The sequence below is a fragment of the Anser brachyrhynchus genome (genome assembly GCF_964034855.1).
Source record: "Anser brachyrhynchus genome assembly, chromosome: 3".
Lineage (NCBI taxonomy): Eukaryota > Metazoa > Chordata > Aves > Anseriformes > Anatidae > Anser > Anser brachyrhynchus.
In genome coordinates this window covers 87,339,592-87,363,743 of record NC_137696.1, presented here as the reverse complement: position 1 = coordinate 87,363,743, position 24,152 = coordinate 87,339,592, and the positions used below count along the sequence as shown (strand labels likewise).

Sequence of the window (24,152 nt, the reverse complement as noted above, 5' to 3'; positions counted from 1 at the left end):
CTTCACCTACTCACCTACTGTGACCCCATACAGTAGCTTGTTTGTGATCTGATTACCACCAGGAGATCATTTGGCATGGTCTTTCACGGCAGATTCACAACCCGAGGACCATCAACAAATATCAGTACTCTGCCACAGGGAACAATTGTAGGAAGAAAACAATCTGATTCTTTCTTTCTTTCTTTCTTTCTTTCTTTCTTTCTTTCTTTCTTTCTTTCTTTCTTTCTTTCTTTCTTTCTTTCTTTCTTTCTTTCTTTCTTTCTTTCTTTCTTTCTTTCTTTCTTTCTTTCTTTCTTTCTTTCTTTCTTTCACGAAGATCACTCTTGGAAACAGCTGAACTGGTTAAATGGAAAGTAAGATATCCTCCCCAAACTCAACCAAACCAAACCCCCAAGCCCAACAAGCAAGCAATGAGCTGTAGGCAAGCACGAAGCTTGAAACACGTCAGCTGGAACTGATAAAGGGCTGGCAGAGCTGTGAGCAACTAAAAATGGGCTCTTATAAAGACGAGTTGGGCAATCTTAAAAAAAAAGTGGTGCTACCAGTCCTGCCAATGAATACTTAGATATGGCCCTTGCAGATTGCAGGTCCCTTGCTGCCGCGCTCGCTGGTGAGTCATGTGGAAGATCGCTAATTGAAGGATAGAAAATGGCCTGCTGTGGCCTGCAGCCATTATGAGCTGCACATTTTTTCAGGGATGCTTGTTGCAATCCCCTCTTCTTCTGGAGATGGGGTGTGGCTCTCCCATTCCTGGCAAAGTGGCTGGTGCCGGCTTTGGTTGGGAAAATATAGGTGCTGTTGCATGACAAGCTAGGCGTCCCCTGGGGGGGATGTCACCTTCCTCTCCAGCACAGCATCAGGGGTGGGACAATGCCCTAAAGCACAACAGAGCCACACACAGATCTGTCAGCTTTATCCAGCGTGTGGTTACATGGATCCGGCTCATGGAAACGCCTGAAACATCTTTCACACTATTCACATACCTAACTACATTAACACAACCTGATCCTCTTCTTAGGATCTGAGCATTATATTCTGACTGTGCCTCCTTTTCCTTCTTTCACCAGAGGTCTCGTGACTCGTGTCCCTTGCATAATTATTCGTGCTTGTGTTCAAATCCCCCAGCCAGCACTGAGAAGTCGCTCTGTCCAAATTTAAGTGCAGGTCCCCCAGGTTTCTTTGGCAGTGACGCATTAGGCAGCTCACTCTCCATGCCGGATGGGGAGGAGCACAGCACTCAGACCTGCAGATGATGAAGCTTGGGCACCACTAACCCTGCAGCTGACCTTATGGTGGGTGAGACAACCCCTACAATTCCCTGTCTCCTTTGTGCCTTTCCACTGCTTTGCCCTCCAGAATTCACTTGCTTGGCCAGTCCAGGATTGCCCGGGCTCATGCAGCAGAAGAGAGGCTGGGGCACCACGCTGCAAGTACACAAATCACAGAATCATAGAATCACCTAGGTTGGGAAAGACCTTCAAGATCAAGTCCAACCATCAACCCAGCCTACTGAGTCCCATCACTAAACCTTGTCCTTCAGTGCCACATCCACACGTCTCTTAAATAACTACAGGGACATGCACTCTACCACTTCCCTGGGCTGCCCATTCCCATGCTTGATCGGTGTTGGGTGAATCATCGGCTTACTTTTGCAGAGGCTGCAAGGAGGGAACAATCGGTGAGTATTCTCACAGATATTGCATCCAGCCTGGCAGGCAAAGAAAAAAATGTACCCTCATTTATAGGAAGCCATGGGCTGCTGTGCTAGTCGAGAGTGATGAAGTTTGGTATCTTGCTTCAGACAACGAGCACTGGCTGCTATGGGAGGTGCAAGAAATGCTGTAGTAAAACAGATTAAATCATTCACTGTGGACATTTATCACTGTCCTACTGATAACTAGGTCACTAGTTAGCCATGTCACCAACTAGTGACCAGCATGAGCTGGGAAGAATGAGGGCTTTAAGCTGGACTACTCCCTTTGCTATCCTACATGATTCCTCTCACTTGGACGAAACAAAAATGAAGAAAGAATGAAACCTCCATCCTGTTCCTTCAGAAACCGATGACAAACCTCTCATTGTTCTCAAAGGTGCAGGATCAAACCTGTTGTTATCTCACACAGAGCGCAATTAATATCGTGACTAAGACCGAACAGTGCGTCAAAACTGATCATCTCTAAGTCTCGTTGGCAAGGCTTTGCAGGAGCTGAATGAGGTGGTCAGCTGCCTTCTTCAATGACGGTACAACAAACTACCCTGTAAAAACATTTTATCTCACTGTATGTACAGGTGATAAATGCAGGTGAGCAATATTTTACACACACTGATACAAAACTCGTAGCATTACAAAGAACTGAGTGAACAAGGCATTTTTATTTTTATTTTTATTTTTTAGGAAAGTGAGTGATGAGATCTCATTACCTGGAATCAGGATGCATCTTGCATGGTGAACACAATAACAGAAGGGTTCTTCAAATCCCTAGTTCACAAGCATTTCAGAGAGAGGCAGTTCAGCAGCACAGGAAAGATGTACTATTCCTAGAAATCTCCTGACTCAAGTCCTGTCCTGCATCTGTCAGTGATTCAGTAGCATGGCAGTTGTAACTGAACACAAGAACACTTCTGTTAGCAAGCAGGAAGAAGCTGGTTGGAAGCACCACGATGGAGATGGGCTGTGTGGGTTCCAAGGTGGAGAGCACACCTGGTCGGGGCCCTGAGGCCAGTGATATGGGCAAGGCGGTCAGGATTGCAGGGGGAAGTCTGAGTTGCCTGTCACTGTGTGGTGATAAGAGAGGTAGATGCACAAGGAGCATAAGTTTAATGGGCAGTTAACGAGGCAGAAATGAGAGGTAGCAGTACTTAATTTCTATTTCTTTATCTAGTAATTCACTTAGCTTTTCCTTTAAACAGAATACTTTGTATACAAAAGCACTGGCTACAGCACTTAGAGGCTTTGCACATTGTGTGTAGACTTCTGTAGGCTTCCAGACATCGTGGTGACATGGATGGAGAGAGAATGAATCAGGGAGCAGACAGCCAGCCTCCCGGGAAGAGGTTCTCGAGATTTGGCTACTTCCATATGCATCTACTCAATTTCACTTTCTCTGCTGAAGATCTGAAACAAAACAAAACAAAACAAACAACAACAACAACAAAAAGCAGACTCTGTTCTATTTACGAAAGTGATAGTGATGGCATAAAGACAGGAATAGAACATAGAGGTGATTTCAAAAATTGAGATGATGCATGTAGGTCCTGAAACTAGAGATTTCTTCCAATGGCTCTTCAGCGAGAGAAGAATCTGCCCAAATTATCCCAAAGAGAGATTATGGCTTTAGTGATTAAACTCCTTGGGACAGTAATGTGCCTAACAAGGCTGATGCCTGCAAAGGATGTTTAGTTTCAAGCACAGTTCCAAAGGGAAGAAAGGTCTTGCTGCCAAATCCGAGTGGTTTTCTAGGCTGAAATGTTTGCTGATGACTTTTATGTGTGAATAGGTCATGTCAGCAAGCTATCTTGCTCAAACAATCTCAGTTACATTGGTTTTTTTGCTAACTTCTTCTGACAGCCTTTTGGAGAGAGGAGAAGATGTCATGAATGCAGAAGTACATCTTCATTAGTTATTTCTTTTTCTTTTTACCAGCACGTGGATCTAAAATGGCCTTGCTGCCCTCTCACTGTAACTTAATTGCATGGATCGGAATTTAATTCACATTAATTTTCTGGCCCTAAATGTTTGAAGTCCAGAGCTAATCCAAAGAATCATTTTATTTCATTACAGCCTCATTTTCCCCACTGGTTCTTATTCTCTGTGCCATGAATGTTTTGTGATGATCTTTATTTTAGCCATTCAGAGACAGACATCTGAGCTATTCTTAGGGTTGTAAAATGGTTTCTGGCAGTCAGTGCTTGAATTTTTTTGGAATAACACAATTTGTAGCACAGAAATTTCAGAAAGGCTGGGAGATCATCAGGGAGTCGATTACAGGACGGCGTTGTCCTGATTCTTCCGTGTCGTAATGCAGAGAGATCCAGCTGTGTGACAACACCAAACCACACCGAAGCCTTGGCCCCTGACAGAAACAATCCCCCCGTGTGCTCAGGACGATCGGTGCTCTGCCCCAAACAACCCAGGACGTGGCTTTTCTCCCTGCCTGTGCCGTACAGGGCTGTGGCTTCAGGGAGCTCCCCAGTGATGTTAACTCTATGTCGGTAAGTTCAAAAGAGGGCATGAGCTCCCAGCCAGATGCACAGTTCTGTGGGGAAAATCTGGGTGCATGTGGCATGACCACCACGCAGAGGCTGTCATCTATGGCCCTGCGTTGTAGCAGTGCCACCAACAAACGGCTGCTGGGGACAGCCATGTCCCTGCAGTGCTCTTGGGGTACCTCGGCTCTCACTTAAGCAACTGAGCGAATGTCCAGGGAGAGAGGAGGATGCCGTCCTGCAGGCATCCCTTCCTGTACTTTGCCCAGTCTCTAATCTGCAGCTGCTGTGGACTTTCCTTTCAGCATAGAGCCTGCTTTGTCTGAATAAGCAGCAACAGCATCTAAAGAAGCGATAGATTTTGAAACCGAGGCAACTGGAGCAATCACACTTTGATCTCTGGCAAAGCCCAGGGGCTTGACTGTTTTCCAGTGGAAGGAGCCGAGATAAATGAGTTTTCGGGAGTAGGGAACTCGAGGAGTTGAGGCTGGAGGTGGATTAGAGCGAAGGGTTAGGGGGTGCACCCTCTGCCTAGGATAATGAGGCCAGTCATCAGCGAGCCGCGGGGTCCTCTTGCTCCCTGGCACTCCACGGGGCTCACACGCATTTCGGAGGAGCTGGCAGGAATGTTTCTTTCCATAGACCTCTGCCACCTCCTTGGAAGTCGATCAAACCCGTTTTATTAAAAACCACCACTTGACTCCTCATGTTTTTATACTGATTAAGAACACTGCCTTGGCCAACTGAACAAGGGGGCTGATTGTAGCTCAGCTGCTTCGTGCTGGAAAAAGCTTTGATCGGGCTGAGTGGGAGTTTATGTTTAAGGTACCATATAAAATGAATTTTGGTGATAAGCTTATAAACTGAATTTGAACCTTGCTAGGCTCCAGAGAGAAGGAATAAACAACTCAATTTATATTCTCCGCAGATACACACCAAGATGTCCCTTTGACCTTCAGTTATTTTCCTTGGGGGGTCAAACTGCTTCTTAAACTGTTTGAAATTATTTGTCCAGATTAGCTGTCCATGCTAAAGATGGAGAGCTTTCAGGGTGGCTCCCAAGAGCCCTGAAGCCAACTATAATGAATGAGTTTGGTGTTTTACTCTGAGGAGAAAAAAAAAAAAAAAAAAAAGCTGAATGAATTACAGAGCTGCCAAATAGCCCTGGTTCATTCACACAAACTTGAGGATAATGCGCTTCTCCTGATCCCAACACGATAGCGTTAGAACAGCCTATTTCAAGGGCATTCTTGTCTGACATCTTCTCTCCCTCATTACTCACCAGCCTCTATCGTTATACACAGCAGCGAACTGCAATTAGAAGACACTGGGATCTGGCAAGAAACCCTGAGGAGCATGTAGGGTTCGTCTCCCATTGATGCTGAAGCTGGGGACCAAACTTGAAGCGGACCCAAGTGGAAGCAAGGTCAGATGGTCATCCTTGTGAAAGCCTCTGGTCCGATGCATCTTGGGGTGTACATGCGTAGAAGCCAGTCTGATGAGTTTGGTAATTGGTCAAATAATTATTCATCACCAGCAGTGCGTGCAGTGCAGATCCCAACACGGACATCACAGAAAGTCCGGGGCTGTCGCAAACCCTGGGCATGAATGAATTGCCCACAGAGACAGGCTGCGTGGGGGTCTCTGCCTGGGAGAGATTTTCTTTAGAAGGAGAGGTTGTGATCTCTCTGAACAAATGTCTGTGCATTTTATCGGAGGAGTCATCCAGCTGATGTGCAAGTCCTACAGCTGTAGGAAAAGAGAGTTTTGTTTGTGTTTTCTTGAGGCAGAGGGCTAGAACTGAGAAGCCCAAGGTTAGGCTCAGTGATGGCTTTCTGCATACCTGTCTGCTCCAAAAGATGATTGCAGAGACACCGCAGCACCCTGAGCTTCCACAGTCATTCTCCCTTCCCTGCCTCAAAACTAATCTGCTCCATTTATCATAATAAAGGGAACATTTTTTAAACCTGGCTCACAGTTCATGCCCTGTGCCTGTGTATCTGCCTCTTTGTTCCTCCCAGTGACTTCTGACCCTGATGCCCAGCTTCAGCCAAGAGTCACTGAAGTGTAGAGGTTTCGGTGACATCAAAGTTCAATCAAGTTTCCAGAAAATTGGGAGCTGAGTAGAGGAGAGTGAGTAATGCTTCAGATATCACCTCTGCTGAAAGAGAAGTCTTGCCAGATACCAGAGGATCCCAGTGGGGAAGAGGAAAGGGGGACAGAGAGACACATAAGAAACCAGACCTCATTTGTTCATTCTGTTGTGCATGCTCAGTGTGGATTTTGTTTTTGATTTCTCATCAAAACCTAGTTATCTAAACCTTTCTGGGGATTTGAAGTGTAAGTTAGTATGCCAGCAACCAAAAACTCCTCCCATTAGTCCTCAGTTGCTCTCAGCAGGGTGCCCAGAGAGGATCAGAGCTCACTCAGTGTTGACTCTGCACCCTGACAGGACTGAAGGATATGCAGCAACAACACTGAACATACCCAGGGAACAGCTCTAGTGGAAGCTGGAACAGACCCATTAATCAACCAGTCTCACCGTACGCTAAGGGAATGCAATAATGTAAGAGACAGATTGCAAAGACTAATTTGTGATCTGGGACCCCGTTCTTTGGGGTAAAGTTCTTTTGCTTCTAACCTAGCCCCACTAGCTTTGTTTGCACACAAGTAACTATGGGAAAGGATGCCATGCACAGTCGGGTTCTGCAAGCCTTCCGAGAGCGTTATTGACTTCTTCAAATGCTGCTGTTCAGAAACCACAGACTTCCTGCATACTCAGCTTCCACCTGGATAGCTTTACTCTCAGGATACTCTCTTCATCACACATTATTTTATTCTACTCTGCCCTGAAATAACAAGGTTTAATTGGCAATCTGGCTCTGATTTACTAGTATCTCCTTGTGCACGGAAGGAGACCTCAAATTCAATGCACTCATTCTCAATCAATGTCAGCTTGGTATTAACTCCATGTTATTACACTATTGATTTTATTCATCCCAGGAGCTACATCAATTTATCCTGGAATTTACACTTCTTTAACAACCAACACAAATCAAGAACATTTGTTACGCTTGCAATGTAGACTGGAAGGTTTTTGGAATCTGATCCTTATTTTCCTTTACATTTGTTTAGATTTCCAGTTAATCTGAATTCCTATCTTGCCCCTCTGAACTTTCAACCAACTGTAAATACTTTTGATGAATTTCCCTGCTAAAAACTGTATTGCAACATAGTTCTGAAAAAAATGATCGGCAACTGCAAAATACCCACTGCCTTCTAATGAATTGATATAAGTGGTTTGGGGAGATAAATGGTTGGGTGCTTTACGTTACACAGTGGCCACATGTAAACAATAAAAACTGTTTGTAGTCTCGGTCATCCGTTTGGTTCCATTATACACAGTATAACCATTTGTAGCTTTAACTCATATCTTGAAGGTGTGTAGCAAATTAAAAATATAGCGAAAAGTTGGTCCTTTTCCACTGCATTTTACTGGCTGACTTGTTTGCAACAGATAAAGAAATTCTGGGAAAGTTCATTGTCTGTTTCTGCATTTGTTAGGTCTTCCTCTGGCTGGACTCTGTGATGGCTGGAGAGATACTGAAAGGATGATGTCAGAAGAGTGGGAAGTGAAAGCTGAAGGGGTTTTTGAAGTTGAAGCTGAAGTCTATTTTTTATTTATTTATTTTTTAATTGGTTAATGTCTACATAGTTGAAATGATGATCTAGCATTTAGGAGAAAGGATGTGGGACTTTGGAGCAGTGCCTGCACTGGCCTGGGTTAACAGAGGTACATTTTAGAGAGCTAAAGCACATTTAGTGTCCTTCCTCATTCACAGAGAAACCCGCCGCTGGCTGGAGAGCAAGGCACAAGTGTAAACCCTCTCTTCTGTACAGTAATTTTCCACTGCTGTATATTCAGCCTGTTGTGTCTGTTACCTGTGTGCAGTAAATATAAAACTTTCAGGATGTACTGTTCCTTAGTAGTAAGAGGATAGAGACCAGTCAGAAACACAAAGAGGGACTTTACTGAAAATAAAAGGGACGATACAGCTGTGTTTAAGTTAAAGTGCATGAGTAAGCTAGAAAAGGGAGGATTGCAAAATCTGTGTTTCCATGGCAATGCCACCCTTCAGTGTTACCTAACACGGTCAGGATTACATCATCAGAACAAACTTTCATCAGTTCATCACAGTTTAGGCTATATGACACTGTTTTGAGCTCACTGTGGAAGTGATGTTTTTCTGAAAATTTGCAGGGAACCCCATCTGCCCATAGCCTGGCACAGGCTGCCTTGGCAAGAAAGGCCACACCACCCAAAACACTACATGAAAAATTCAGGAGAAAGAGGATTTGTAGGGACTTTCTCTTCAAAGTCACCAAAGCAGAACTTTCTTGGCCACACAGCTCAAGAGAATCTGGGGGACATATAGCACCAGTAGTTCCCAGTTAAACATCCTTGTTTTGTGTTTCATGTCATCACACAGAAGCGAATGGTGGATACCAAAGTGACGGAGCGCTCACAAGGTTTGAAATAGAGGCATGCAGGAGGCAGGGAAGAGAAGACAGAATCCCAGAACAGCGGATGCTGGCAGGGCCCTCTGGAGGCCACCTGCCCCAACCCCTGCCCAAGCAGGGCCACCCAGAGCAGGCTGCCCAGCACCACGTCCAGGTGGCTTCTGAATATCTCCAAGGAGGAGACTCCACCACCTCTCTGGGCAACCTGTTCCAGTGGTCAGCCACCCTCACAGTAAAAAGCGTTTCCTGATGGACTTGCTTTGGATTTGCCTGTGTGGACAAATGTTTCTACTGTGCTTTTACTTTGGTAATACAGCTAGCTTCATCTGTGCCAGAAGCCTTATGTGTGAGGTGTTCCCCTAGAGCTACCTGTGATGCTGAAGTGCTGTGGAGAGGTGTAAAGTATCCTCTCAGACTGAGAGGTGCAGAAGAAACCCTTCTCCAGGTCAGACCTGGGACCACTGAAGTGCCAGGAAGACCACAAACCACAGCAGCGTGGCAATGCTTGTGGCAGGAGGAGGAGACGTAGTGGCTGTGGAAGGTGTCAGCCATCCATGCCACCTTCCCCTCTTGCCCTGGACAGGGGGTGAGTGAGGAGCAAGCAGTGCCCCCACCAGCATCAGGTATGGTCATGCAAGGTTAGCTCATCAGTGTTTCTAAACAAACGTGAGCAGCCAGAGCTGATTTATCAAAGCTTTGCACTGTGTGGCATTTGGCTTGGCATAAGGCATACTGAGGCTGGCTTTGGGATACTGCTGAGTCGTGGCTCTGAGCTGTGGCAGAGGCTTGGCCGTGGTGCCTGGAGGGCTGGTGGAGGTGCCTGTCCTTGGGGTGGAGGTGTCGGTGTGTTCACCTGCACTGCTGGTGCCGCTGGCGCTGCGACTAAAAGTCCCCGTCCCCCTGAGCTGAATCCCTGGCCTCCGCAGCAGTGTTGGGCCTGCACCAGCTGCATTGTGCAACCTTGACCATTAAAATATCTTCACTTGTTGCTGGGACTCCATCATTTCCCTTTTGCTGTCTGGACGCAGATCGGTGCTGTTTCGAGGGTCCATATCAGCAAAGGTCAACGAAGTCAGATTTCCACACATAGGGAACACTTTTCTTACCCTACCCCGTAGCCATGGTGACTTGTTTTCTTTTAAATTCCTTCCCCTTAGGTTCAATGCTATCTTTAGATGTCATCCTGTTTTGACAAATGTGCGTGCAGTTCCTGATACTATCAGGGAGCTATGGCATGACAAGGACTGGCTTAAGTAACAGCTGCATAACTGTGTCAGGGATGAATGATGCGGCTGGTGCCCTTTCTGGAAACGCTCCCATTTTCTGTGATTCTTGCTCTGGCCCCACACCCAGTGGTGGATTGGCTTACCCCTCTGTGGGTTGTCATCCTTTTTCCTCTGCAGATCTTGTGCAAGCACCTCCTCACCACAGAGTTTTGCTTGCACTCTGGACTTAGGGAGGCCTTAAAGCGGCCTTCCAGCACCTGAAGGGGGCCTACAGGAAAGCTGGGGAGGGACTCTGTCAGGCAATGCAGTGATAAGACAAGGGGTAATGGTTTTAAATGGAAAGAGGGTATGTTAAACTAGCTATAAGGAAGAAATTCTTCCCTCAGAGGGTGGTGAGGCCCTGGCACAGGCTGCCCAGAGAAGCTGTGGCTGCCCCATCCCTGGAGGTGCTCAAGGCCAGGCTGGATGGGGCTTTGGGCAACCTGGGCTGGTGGGAGGTGTCCCTGCCCATGGAAGGGGGTGGAACTGGGTGGTCTTTAGGGTCCCTTCCAACCCAAACTATTCTGTGATTCCATGAGTTCAAAATGTGAGAGGTTGGAGAGCTGGGGTGTGCACGGCTGGCAGGACAGGGAGATGGGAACTGAGGTCTGAGGTGATCAGCCCTGCTGGGAGCTCACAGGGCACCAACAGGCTGGAGTATGGACCTATAAGTTATTTTCCTGGCTCACAGCACAGGCCAGTTGCGTTCAGGACACTGGTGAAATGGACTTCCTAGCAGAGGTCATGGAGACAGAGGGCAAGTGAAATGTTGTCCTCTGAGGTCTTGAAGTTTTGTCTTTTATTTTTTTTTAATTTTTTTTTTATTCAAAGGCAACCTTAAATTTGCCATGCTTAAGTGATGCAAATTTTTTTTGTTGTTTCCTGCAACATTTTGCATTAAACCTCTGATGCTCTGGATATAGCAGCCTGTCTCTCTGCAGGTGTGTGTTTACCAGGGGTAACTCTACCGTACCGCCTTTACTCGTTCAAAAGCCACAGTTTTCCTGATGGTTTTCCCTCAGAGTGGTGGGGGTGAGCGGGGCACACACCTGCTCTCACACTTCCTACTCTCTGTTGCTCAGGTCTGGTCAGGGTGAGGCTGCTGTGTGTGTGCAGCTGTTACTCGTGCGAATACAGCAAATACCACCCCAAAAGTTGTTTTGACAGCTAGAGGAGATGTGCGGGGCAGCGAGGCTGTCGGCCATTCCCTTGACATCTCCAGCTATTTTTGCACCCCCATGCTTAAGGGTGCTCAGAAGCCAAAGTCTGACCATTCAAGTCCATATGTCAGAGACATCAAATCAAAATATTATTGGAAATCTGTCCTAAATTATAGACCATACAGTGTGACATCACCTTCAGCTAAATCACACGATGACATTTCCTTCTTATAATGGACTGCATAAGCCTCAGCTTGAAATGGCTAACGAAATTATCCCTTCATTACGCAGCTGATTTAATGCCAGTGTGCATTCGGAGTCGCAGAGGTGATCTTTAGCATCACACATGAATTTTATTTTTCTTTAATTAACTGCATCATACTGCACGTTGGCAAGAAGCAGTAATGATATGTCATCCTCCGTTGACCAAACATCAGAAAGTTGCAGTGATACTATTGTCAAGAGACAGACTCTGAATACCACAAACCAGAAATATTTGAATAGTTAAACATTATATGCTCAAAATACTTGCACTGTAAGTGTAATAGTTCCTTGGTATAAATAGTTGAGACCAATATCAGTGCTATAGCTGGGTCAAATGTATCTTTCCAAACAATGTTTTGGATCCAAATAGCTACAAGACCTGGGCATCATGCAGGTTGTTGTAGGTAGGAGGTGCAAAGCATGATAAAGTTAGGTCAATCGTGTTTACTCACAAGAGCATACTTGGCTTTTCCTAAGACACGGCCAGGGTTCAGGATGTGTCAGGCTTCCTTTCCAGGTCCCAAGAGCAGAATACTCCTGGTCTGCCCCCGAACACTCAGCATCGAGCCAGGCCGGTGTGGTGGCACTGCAGCCAAGGTCTCCAAAAGCGGTGTCTGCGGCACAGCTATCGGCTATGATCTGCTTGGAAAGAAGCTGACAAAAGGTCTCTGAAGTCAGAGTTGCTGTGTGCACACCCAGATTTGCCTGGGTTGGGAAGCAGGAGTTTTTTCTCACTCTGAGCCAGCAGCGCTATACAGCCGGTTATGTTTTCTGATCCAAGTCCAACAGGTCTGCTTCTGCGTGTTGTCTCACCGCTCCTTTCCCTCACCCACCCCATGCTCAACGTGATGCTCAGGGTGCAGCACCCTGTGCATTCCCTTTCATACTGAGCCAGGCTGAGAAACTCCCCCTCCGCCCCTGCCCCTGGCTGCTCATTTCCCCTGCTGAGCCCCAGGTCACTGCCCTAGGGCGACCATCACCAGCCCAGGGCATGGGAAGGGAGTCTCACCCTCCAAGAAAATGTGCAGCAACTCCACCCTTGGCCAATCTCCTCTGCCCAGAATTTAGAGCAGCTTGGTGTTTGCTTTTGTTTTGGGTTTAAATACTTGTTCAGCTATCTCTCAGAGCTATCTTAAATGAAGGGGTGTGGTGAAACTGCCTAATTTAACCCAGCCTGGGACATCTGCAGATGGATGGCCCATCTCCATAAAGCCCTTTTATCCTTTTCATTTAGAGTGCTTTAAAAGTTGACCATTTATAGACTGTCGCCACTCTTCTTCTGGCTTAATGAGACGTAGTCTATATTTGCTGGCAATCAAGACAAATAAAGTAAACCCTCCCAGAAACAGAAAAGGCCCCTGCGGACATGTGAACCATTTTGAGAGCATGTCTTTCAATGGCCGGCTGAAGGCCTAGGAGAGATTTGGTTGCGCACCGGATCACGCTTTGAGGAAAGAAGAAATTGCGGCATGCTCTGGTTGTTCCTCTCCAAACTTTCATCATCTCCTCACCATTTCCCATCCTAGGGTTCTGCAAACCCCGGCTGCCAGGCAGAGTGTCTGCAGGACGAGCCACCTCCTTCCCAGATCAGCAGCTTGGTACTTGAGCTTGGTACTTGGGTACTGAACAGGGAGAACTAATTCCCAAATCCATAGTCACTGGAAAAATGCCCCTGGCTTTCACAGGGCTAGGATTTCAGCCTAATGAGTGCTCTGTAGCTGAAAAGCTACAGGCCAAACACACCCACAGGATCCAAAACATACATCTCCAGCAATCTGTTCTGATTTTAATGTATTTGCATATAATCTTCTTGATGAGGGTTTTCTCACTGAACTCCTGCTCTGACATGACAAGGAATGTTTAAGGCAGCAAAATGGAAAACACAGCAGGGAGAGATGAACACCTAAACAAAGATGAGAAGGGCAAGCATCATTAGCTTTTTCTCTGCTCTGCTTTCCCTTTTTCTGGCCATATCACCATCATTTTTTTTTTCCAGAGGTACTCCATGGTGACCCCAAAGGAAATGCTGGTGGTAGCCTATTCCTTGTGCTTGTGCTTGCTCATGTACATCGCAGTGTACGTTGGGTCTGCACTGAGCTTGCATGCACATCTCTGGCTGAGGGCCCCACAGATATTTTTTCTCCAGATCTGGTGGATCTCCAGATCTCCCGAAAGGCGGATCCAATTCTTCTTTTTGCTGCCAGGGCCTTAGAAAGCACACAGTGATGTGCTGTCTGTTGGGGATAGACAGCAGGAGGATAATTACAATGCTGTCATTTTTTACATCACAGGGTAAGGTGTCACCGAAAGTATGTTTTTAGTTGTCCAGAAGATATTTCTGTGCCACAGTCTTTTCTGTATTTACCCCTTTGTGAGAGAGAGAAGTGCTACTACTCACTTTTCATGGACTACCTGAGGTCACAGAGCACGTGAAAAGAGAGAAACTGAGCCCTAGGTTAATGCCGCAAACACAGGGCTAACTACCCCCCTGCAGCTCTGGACTCATCCTTGGGAAGAGAGAAAGAAATGGGTGCCTTTTCTCAGATGTGGTCACTCCCACCCATCCAATGGCAGTGGCACACATTTCTTTCCTTCTCTGCTATTCTTCTAAGGAAATGTTGAGTTTACTCCTGAGGCATAAGGATCCTGGCCACGTTATGTCGTTCTGTGGCAAGCAGTTGTGCTGTGGTTCCTGCCTGGGGTTCAGATCCTCTGCAAGGTGCTCTGGCGAGGGCCCTCACCACAACGCCTCTCCCTGCTCGCAGCACTGCCAAGCCCTGGCAGTGATTTCCAGACATCTGCCAAGTCTGGTCTGGAAGAACCAGCTCTAGGTAGGAACAGACTTCCAGGGCCAGCTGCACACACCAATACTGATTAATGCCTTTTTATTTTTCCAGATACACCCCAGTCCAAGAGGGACTAGACACAGACCACCAGCAGTACAGATCAGTCATTATATCAGGGTAGGATTTTTTTTGTTGTTTGTTTTTATTTTTTATTTTTTTTTCCTTTTCAGTAGCTATTAATTTGGGATGCATTTCAACTGTTGACCTCAACTGGAAAAGTACCAGATCCCATGCTGTGTATCTCATGGGTACTTCATCTCATTAATAAGCACCTTCATTCCAGAGTATTGTCTGTTTATTTTGGAAGGTTTTCCTCCCCTCCCTGAAAAAACAGAGATGAATTGGGATAAATACAGGCAGGAAATGGTTTCCCTAGCAACACTAAGAATACATAAGAACAACCTCATCATTCACTTTTCTTCCTTAGATACACTTTTAAAAGAAGTTTGAGCTACATTAAAAGACATCTCCTGTTCACAGTACAACACCCAAGTCAACAGAATTAATCAGCCCTGATTTCACTTTCAGTGCAAAGGGAACTAAGTCCCTTTAAAAAAACAGGGACATAAGGCCTTAGATTCCAGGGAATGAAAGCTGAGTCAAAAGAGGAGTTCATTCAGATTCAGCACTGGTCAAAAAAAAGGCGCTTTATGTAATGTTCAGCTTTGCTGAAGTGTAACTTACACTAACGAACTTCCAGCATGTCCTGTACAGAGAGCCTCGGGTTTTGGTAAACCCTGGGTTGGGCTGTCTGTAAGCAAAATCTAATCTAGTTGTGTAACTATGCTGGAAAGGAAATCAGAAAAAAACTGTTTCTGAGAGGTTATTAGGGGAGACATCAAAGCTTGGTGCTGTGTAATTCCTACTCTCATCACGTTGCACCAACACAACCCCCTCCCTCCTGATCTGCTCGCCATTGCTGCCAGCCTCCACACACACTGTAAGTTGCATGAGGGACATTTCCGCAGCTGGGATGGCTTCATTTTTTCATCTGGAACAGTGTGTCCAGCCTCAGAGGCCAGGGGAGATCTCTCTGGGCACATCCCCCTCACCCAGGTTGGTCTATCTCCATCCTGTAGGGAGGAGGGGGTGTTCCTGAGGGGAAGCCATTAGGGGAGCAGGGTTTCAGGCTTAGCTCTGCCAGATTTCTACCTCCAGGGCGGGCAAGATCTATCCTTTCTCATCATTAAAGAGGGATCAGGCAGGCTAGCAATGTTCACAGCATCCCAAGAAACTGGTGTTCAGCCTGCTTCCTTATCTCACATCCTTTTTAGGATCACTGCTTCCAAGACAAGATCCTCCATCCTGTATGAAACGCCTACTTTCTTTGTTCCTGATTTGCCTAAACAGCAATAGATTTGTCTGCAGTTACTGCTGGGAATAAAACCATAAGCATGGATACAAATCATTATCCAGAAGCTGTGTTTCTGTTGAACATTACTGATGTTGCGGAACAACATCAGCACCAGAGAATGGCTAAGGAGTGGATAACAAAGAAGTCAGGTCATAGGGGGATCAGTTGTTCCTCTGAGCACAAACATACAACATGATCTGCCCAAAGTGTGTCTGACATGAAGCCACAGATCTGGGAACAGAGGTTGCAGCACATTGGGAAGGCTCCAAGGGCCTCCTTCTATCTGGCTCATTGGATAGAAGGTTGAGAAGTGGGTTGGTCACTACTTACCGTCATCTGGATGAGGACAGATATTAGACGGTAGAATGCTCTTCATTCTAGTAGATGAACAGAAAAAAACAGCCGGTGAAAGCTGAAAGTAAGCAAATTCAGACAAAAATAAGATGTGTTTTCTTAGTGTGAGTGCAATAGCCATTGGAATGATCAACCAAGATTGAAGCTGAGTTTCCTTCCTCACAGGAAACTTAACATTAATGGTTCTTTTCTTAAAGGTGGACCTTTGATCATTTCCAGGAGGTTCACTGGGCTATGCTGAGAAGATCAGAAAGGATAGTCTCAGTGGTACATTTCTGGTTTTACGTTCTATCATTTCCTACTCAAGAGGCGCAGAGCAGCTGGAGAAGGTAGACCAATATCATGGCCAAGCCAGTACTGCTTAGCCTCTGGGAAAGCATGATGGGGAGAAAGGGGAATATATTGTGCTTTCACACCTTGGAAGGGCTCTGATATTTGCATGACTGTGCTGATACACAATTTTGTCCCTCAGGCCTGCTTGAAGTAAAGATCCCTAAGAAGGAGAATGTCTTGTTTTACCAGTCCCACTAGCATAACTCTAGGGTTTGTTTGGTCTCAACATCAGACTAACTCTATGCTCAGTAACATTATTGCTACTTCATGCCAGAGGAATGGGTTAGTGGTCTTCTGGGATAGACTAACAGCATCTTTATCTGAATTTGCTCTATGTGGTCCAGCTGATGGTGTGCAGAGAACATGTCATGGCAGCTTGTGCTACAAAAAGTTGGAGGAGAATGGTGGGATTTGCCAAGAGCCTCAAAACCTGGGTCTGGTTCCCATTGATGTTCTGCCACTCTGAACCAGCTCATAATAGGAACTGATGCTGTAGTTTGAGACAGCTCTAGAAACTTAGTCACTTCCTCATTTCCAGGGTACTGATTAAATTCAAAAATGGTTTCTCAAGCTGGTTCTCTATTTTCCGTCTACAGTAGTGTTAACCTCAAAGTTTAAAAAATCCCAAATGCTGCAATGCCATAATGATGAAATATGACAGAGTTGGTGGTGAGGCACTGGAACAGGTTACTCAGAGAAGTTGTGGATGCCCCAGCTCTGGAGGTGTTCAAGGCCAGGTTGGATGGAGCCCTGGGCAACCTGCTCTATGGGTGGTATCCCTGCCCATGGCAGGGGGGTTGGAACTAGAAGATCCTTAAGATCTCTTCCAGCCCAAACCATTCTATGATTCTCTGACTGAGGTACAGATGGTTTTGTTCTGTAGTGAACATGTATGATTTGTTACAAGACAAAAATCCAACAATCATATCCAATAATAGAACTTCCTCTCTGGGGTGGGATTCTCCCAAACACAGCTCTCAGTCAAGAAACAATCAGTCCTTGGAGGCCCAATGAACCAGTTAACAGAGACCAAACCAGATAACAATGGTGCCCCCTTCCTGGCTTTAAGCTGTAAAAGGGGATTTCTTGAGCATGAGGGACATGGCAGCCACAAGAGGTAATCCAATGTGATGGCCGCCTAGGCCCTGACACCATGGGGTCCTAGGCCCACCTTTTGGGAAGTAACGATGGGAAGAAAGGAGAAGGTTGTTCACATGGAGGACTTTGCAGGGCCCATGTGCTGGAAAGAGCTCTTTAGAGCAGTGTGAGAGTTGGGCTGCAGGCCAGGAGCAAGAGCAGCCAGGCATGGCCCAAACTTGCACGATCCACAGTGACAAAACACGCAGGGCTCTTCTTTTGGGAATGAGACACCTAAGGGCTTGGTTGTGCCCCTGCCTGCCCCGGGTGTGTGCAAAGGGCAGGACTGTGAGGAGGAGGTGGTGTAGGTGCTCTCTTGAGCTAGGGTACAGCAGGGTTTGGCTGGAGGATTGCTCTGCTCCTGCCCTGGATTAGCTCAGCAGCAAAACCCTCACTGATTTCAGCCCCTCTCTCCGTGCTTCTGTGCTTCCCTGCAATGTACAGCAATTAAGCACAAGCCCCAGACATCCCCTTGCTCATACAATGCTTTAATTATAAAGCAGTTTGCTTCTGATTGGCAATTACTCTGCCTGGGAAAGGGCCTCGCAAGCGGGTGGGCCTTTGAGACCCGGCTGTCGTTTTCATCTGCCTCGTCCCCTTCTCCATCTGGCTGCTGAAGAATAAGGCCTCACAGGCTTCCCCATTAAGTAATAGCACTATAAAAAATTAAGGAATGGACAGGGTTGGCCTTCACCGAGGCTGTAGCTTTGGCTTGTTTCTTTGTTTCCCCCTCTCCCCCTTGGTTGTTAATAGGAAATGTCTGATTCATTACCGTGGCCTGGCTAATCCCATCACGCTGACAGCGCCGCGCAGCACCCGGCTCCTCCTGCCAGACGTGCCGTAAGCAGAGTCGTGACACGGTGGTGGCAAGCGGGTGACCTGCCACTAACCTTCTCCCCAAGGCAACGGGACTGCCCTGGGAGGAGCACTTACCAGAAACACAGTCCTGGCCCCAAATATTGGGGTCTATGTGCAGTCTGGGGGGGCATGATGGGGGTCTCTGCAGAGGATCAGGCTGGATCTTCTTGCTGTGGAGTCCCTGGCACTTGCTTTGCTCAAGGCTAAAAGACCAGGGAGAGAGAGAGAAATGCAGAAGTCTCCTCTGCATCCTGACCCTACTTTGCAAGATGCTTCAGGTTGGGGATAGACGTAGGAGCTTGGGCAGAGCCTGTGGTCCTGCTCCCGGCCTGGGGAAAGCCACGGCCATCTCCTGACATCAGCTGCCCACAGTCCTTTGCCCTCCCATCCCACAGTATCCTGGCTGGTGGCACAAGCCAGTCACAGCTCAAAAATACTGTGGCAGGTGGGAGTGCCGTAGTGCTGGGTTGGCTTCTGACATGGTCAAAGGCCACATGCCACCAGCATAGAGCTTGTATCAGCTCACCCGTCAGACCCCGTCCAAGCCCTTTCCCATGTCAGGAGGCATTTACAGGCAGAAGTGATTTCCTTTCCCTACCAGGAACTCCACGGGATTAGGTCATAATACCATGCACTTTGTTTTTCTTTGGCACAATCACACCGATTGTAGGTAGCTGTTCAATAGTAAATATTGGCAAAGAGCAAATATTTAGGGGCACAAAGATTAGGAACCGAGCATATTTTGGATGAAACTCTCCCTTTCTTTAGCAGGCTGTGCTTTTTTGAGCTATTTAAATTCAGCCACTAGAGAGCAAACTTCTTCTTTTTATCAAACAGCATTTTATATATTTCTTTTAAAAAGAATTGTACAGTACTTCAGGCTAAAAAACATAAAAATTGAAAACAGCTTTTAGTTTACAGAGGGGAAAATAAGCTTGCTCTTCTCTCCCCTGCTTCCCCCTTCCTGTCTTGCTTTCCTTCTCTCTGTTTCTTTCTCTCTCTCTCTTGCTCTTCACAGGCTACATTTTAGGAAGGAAGAATAGACAAGTGTGTTTTGTTGAAGTGAAGGCCTCTGCTAATGACTGCCTAAGCTCTCTTCCTTCACGTCAATCATCAGAGGTAATTGTCCATCCTGACGCGTGGCAGGCTGTGTGAGGAGCATCTCAAAAGGAGGCCTTGGGATAGTAATAGGCCCTGCAGCGCTGTGCATGCGATTGAGCAATACTTAGAGAGGGGGAAATCTGCAAATTGGCAGGATTATACCCATTAATATTGGAGACTGCCTCTTTCTGGAGTAGCACCGCAGCAGCTGTGATCCTTAGACCATGGGGTTTAAATGCCCTTGAGATTTTAATGCAAACAGGTTGGAGAAGTCAAATTTTTCTAAGAGCCTCCAGCCAGAGGCTTTCCTTTGCCCCTTGGTCTTTCACAGAACAGAAGTGCCCTGCTTTGACAGTTCCTGTGCAGCTGAACTGGGGGAGCAGGGCTAGGGGAGAAGGGAGATGCTTTTGATGGAAGGAAGGCCCTCTTGTCTGTTCTTTCAGTGAGCAAATGTTGTATGCGCAGATAGGAATAATGTTGAAGATGCTAAAAGCGATAATAGAAGAGCAATGGCATTTTACTAACTTGCTTGATTGCTTCAGGAAAATAAAACAAAACAAAACACAACATACAAGGTGCTTCTGGGCTGCAAGGACTGTGGGGCCAGGCTCTGTGGCGTTCTGTAATTGCTGCGCTACAGCTATACGTCCTTGACGAGGTAATGGCTCATGTCAAGGCTGCCTGCAAGCTTCCTTTAAGCCAATTCTAATGACAATAAACCCTGCAGAGGTGCTGAGGTGCACAAAGAGGCTTCCTAACGTGACGGTGGTGGCAGAGACATTTCAGAGCCGGCGGGGGCAAGCTGGAACATCTGTGGTTTAACAAGAGGCCTGCCTGGGTAGCAGCAGCAGCGAGGAACTGGCTTTCCTGGGAACCACGTCCAAATGGCCCAGCGCACAAGCGAAGCAAATGCTGCTTCAGTCAATATCTAGAAACCCTCATCAGCACCTGATCAAAAGCAGCCGTTCCCGGGAAAATGAAAGAGGATTTTGTGAAATACTTCGTGTTGTCAGCGTTGTATGCACAGTGGGTTATCTCCCTGCCTTTCTCTGTGAGCTGGCCAAGGGGCCAGCTGCAGATAACACGCGTGTTGCCTAATGTTCAGTGAGGTGGCTCTTTATGGGGACTCGCAGGCATGCTGTTAGGGCCCACGGCCTGCCATGGGCCTTTACAGAAAGACACTCCATTGGGCTGTGGGTGGTATGTGATTCGACTGCTAAAAGGACAAGTCCTACCGCTTAATGTCCCATTGACATTATGAATTGCCCCACGGAGTGATGTGGCCCAAATTTAATCTGTTCAATCTACTGTACCAAACTGGAAACTAGTGTTTTAGAATGAAACTGCTTTATTATCTCTGTGAAGCTTCAAGCACGATCATGTGGCTATGAAATGAATTAGTTGCACCCCTGCAGCATGCTGTGACAGGCTCTCCAAGCCAGATGTTTTGCGAGCAAAGAGGGACCTTAGGATTTTGGACCCACTCAGAGCAGCTATGAAAGTCATGGTTGGCCAATCTCACCAGGTCAATCTGTTGCAATGTAAATTTTTTATATTTTGCTGTGAGGCCACTGATCTTGAGATCAAATACAGCTTAGGAAAGTGCTATCTGAATGCAGGCAGCAGGTGATAAAATCCTTCCTGTTCTACTCTGTGAATATCAAGGTGCTGGGGAGATGATGAGTCAGTTTGGAAAATGGGGCCCCACTATCACCACCCCCCTTTTTGATGCAACATAGCTACACATGTGACCTCAAAGAGCCATGCTTTTCGGGGCTTGGATATGAATGACCTGTATCTCTGTATGGTCACAGAGATACAAAGCCTGAGAAGCAAGGATATAAACAGGATGTATCAGACTTCGGAGTGTCCCATGCCACCACACATCCAGATCAACACAAAGGGCCGGGGATTGGTGACAGCTCCTCTGACCTTCTACTGATGCCTCCTCAGAAAACATCTGACAACCCATTGTGAAGCGTGGCTTTGGGCAAGCTCACTTCACCGGAGAAGCTCCTTGCTGGTGCATGCTTAGATAAAAAACAGCCGCTGGACAAAACAAACAGCTCACAGGGCTCGTTGGCAGCAGCTGCATAGCTCATGTCTTTGCTTTGTGCATGACAGCACAGACTAGTGTCAGCATAAATTCAGCCAGGGGCACATTCAGACCTCTCGTGCACTCTTACCTGCCCAGATAGCTTTTCAAAGCATGCCAGCAGCAAAAGCTGATTATCAGCTTACGTAGTGCTGTCTCTCCTCTTTGGCTCTAAACACCGGCCACAGAAGGAGCAAAACTGGCACCTTGAGTTTTATTTAGGAGGGGCTTCCCGATGGGGACTGCTCAGTCTCCAGGCAATCATCACCTACTTCTTTTGGGCACATTTGAGAGCGCTTTGTGCTGTTTCTCTATAGGAACAACGTTCTCTCTCTTTTTCAAAAACATAATTAACATCTTGGTGACTTTTTTTGTGTGTCTGAAAAATTATTTCCCCCACACATTCATGCCTCTGAAATTAGACCCCATGGGCCCTGAATAGGAAAGCTCTTGCACACTTTCTCCTAAAGCAACTTTTCTGAAAACCTCCCATTATTGGTAATTTCCAGAGTTGCTCTCTGTGTTGGAGTATCTGTTTTCTTTATTCCCTTTGGGATAGACTTCATTGCCATTACCACGCTGCAGTCGCTGAGGTCCCCATCTGTCGATGCTGAACCAGCCCAGCACCTGCATTTTGTGCCCCCCACATGCCAGAACCTGTGTACAGGGATGGGAAGGGGATGCTTGGCTGGCACCGTGGGGGAAGGACCACGCTGCTGAGCTGCGGCTGGGGAGTGCATCCTCCTGTGGACTCCCTGGGTTACTTTAAGCCATGGCTTCCCTACTGAAGACCCAGAGCTAAAGCACTTCTGCATATGTCTGTCTTATCAGGCATGGAAATTCTTCCTATGCTTCTAAACCCTTTGCAAAATATTCTGCCAAGCCCTGGGTTGTGCCCAGGGACTGGGATTTCATTCTTGGCTTCTCTTCACTCTGAAGAACTCTTTCACCTTCCTTCTTTTCCACTGAGAAATGTATTAATTTTCTTAACTTTTCTCTCTGCTTCTCTGCCTAAAATTAGACCGCCATTTTCCTTATCTCTGACCAGCTCTATGGTGCTATACTTTTCCATTTATTTTTTGCATTTTTTTTTATTTACCTTCTCTGTGATTTATTTCTGGAAAAACGTGGCTTGCAGAGAATGTTTACTAATGCTGGAAAAGAAGACAGGGCAAAGTACAAACTGGATTAATTCTTGCCTTCTTTACTGTGCACTTTTCAGGAATGGTCAGTTATTTGTCCTTCAGCCAAACCTGTGAAACTTTTCCAAGGCCTGGGGTCTGGATGTGGGTAGCCTGATGGCATTCAGTGTTGTTCCTGGCTTCAGAGGGGTAAGGCCGGTTGTACCTGAGCCCAAGCCTTGCCTAGCAGTTCTTTTCTGCATTTTTAGGCTTAAGCTGGCAATTAATGCTGTTATCCCCCCAGTCCGTCAGCACGCTTGTTGTGCAGAGAACATCACTGACTTGGAGCAGTCCCAGTCCTGGCCTGGGGGAGTGGATGGGGGAGAAGGAAATGGGCGCAGAGGAGGGGAGAGAGGCCAATCACCTCCAGCTTTTATGAAACTTATGCCCTGTAAAATACTGCAATTATATTGTTTTCTAAGTCCAGTGGGAACTGTTGTTTTTCATGCAATAAATATCTTCCTGCAGTGCTGGCAGCTGTAATATGGCAGCTCTGAAAACCTGAAAGTGAAACTCATTCCAGTAACTTGAGACTGATGCTAGTGACTTTCCATTAGCTAAGCTGAGAGAAACAATCAAAAAAGGTAAGTGATTTTATTGTTTAAACTTCTTTCATTCTCCATTTTAGTAACCCCTTCCCTAGGGATAAAGCCCAAGACCTCACCAGCAGTGTTTTTGACAGCGTTTTGCTTGAATGATGCAGGAGGAACCACTAATGACCAGTAGACCCAATACCATAGTTTTTCTTAAGATTGATGCCCAATTTTTTATACTTCAAATGTTTTGAGGCAAGATGATGTAAGTAATCCTTCATTCTTTGAACACCAACAGTATTTTGTGATTCTGTGATTTTCTTTTCCCATCTTCAAGCTGGTTTGGGGTCTGGGATATACAGAATATTCTATTGATATTCCTGTAGCACAAATTCAAGTGAATAACATAATAATGAAAACCAGCATGCCTCAAGTGACAGGATTAAGCTGAGGTCCTAATTCATCAAAGCCTTTCTTAGCTCTCAGCAGAGCATCCCTAGAGTTGGGTGCTTCTTGGCACAAATGAGAATGAATGTCCAGAGCATTTCACTGTGAGATACTGAACCTAAGTCATGTGCACTGTTATAATTAAACCAATGCTATTTTGTATGAAAACAGGTTTATGAATTATCTGTCATGGCTTGAATGACAAGATCTACAAGCTAGGTTTTCACATTTATTTTTTCACAGTGCAAAACATCTCTAGTTTGGTTCTACCTAGTACTTTCAGGTACATTAATAGGGTCCATGTGTACAAACAAGCCCATTAACGTATGTTAGACCAGATGATAAAGGTGCAATACAAATGCAACCAGCTCCCTAGCATTCCTAGCACGTAGCAGCCCTAGCATGTAGCATTCCTTGGCAAAACTCTTACAGTGGTGCAGGTAATGTGGAGAGAGCTGTGACAATGTACAGAGCCTCCCTCCTCCGTGAATGCTTTC

General features: G+C 46.4%; 2 long non-coding RNA genes across 6 annotated transcripts in view; one reads left to right on the top strand and one right to left on the bottom strand.

The window, feature by feature from the left end:
* The window catches only part of LOC308191731, a 45,387-nt gene that overhangs the window by 7,566 nt on the left and 13,669 nt on the right, over nucleotides 1–24,152 (top strand). For all 5 annotated transcript variants that reach the window (XR_013948235.1, XR_013948236.1, XR_013948237.1 and 2 more), the window contains exon 2: nucleotides 23,144–23,259. This is a non-coding gene — a long non-coding RNA (uncharacterized lncRNA). The remainder of the gene's footprint in view (nucleotides 1–23,143; nucleotides 23,260–24,152) is intronic.
* On the bottom strand, nucleotides 14,386–19,308 carry LOC308191733. The gene is made up of 3 exons (XR_013948241.1): nucleotides 18,374–19,308; nucleotides 15,947–16,028; nucleotides 14,386–14,584 (listed from the first exon to the last, which is right to left on the bottom strand). It is a non-coding gene; the product is annotated as an uncharacterized lncRNA (long non-coding RNA).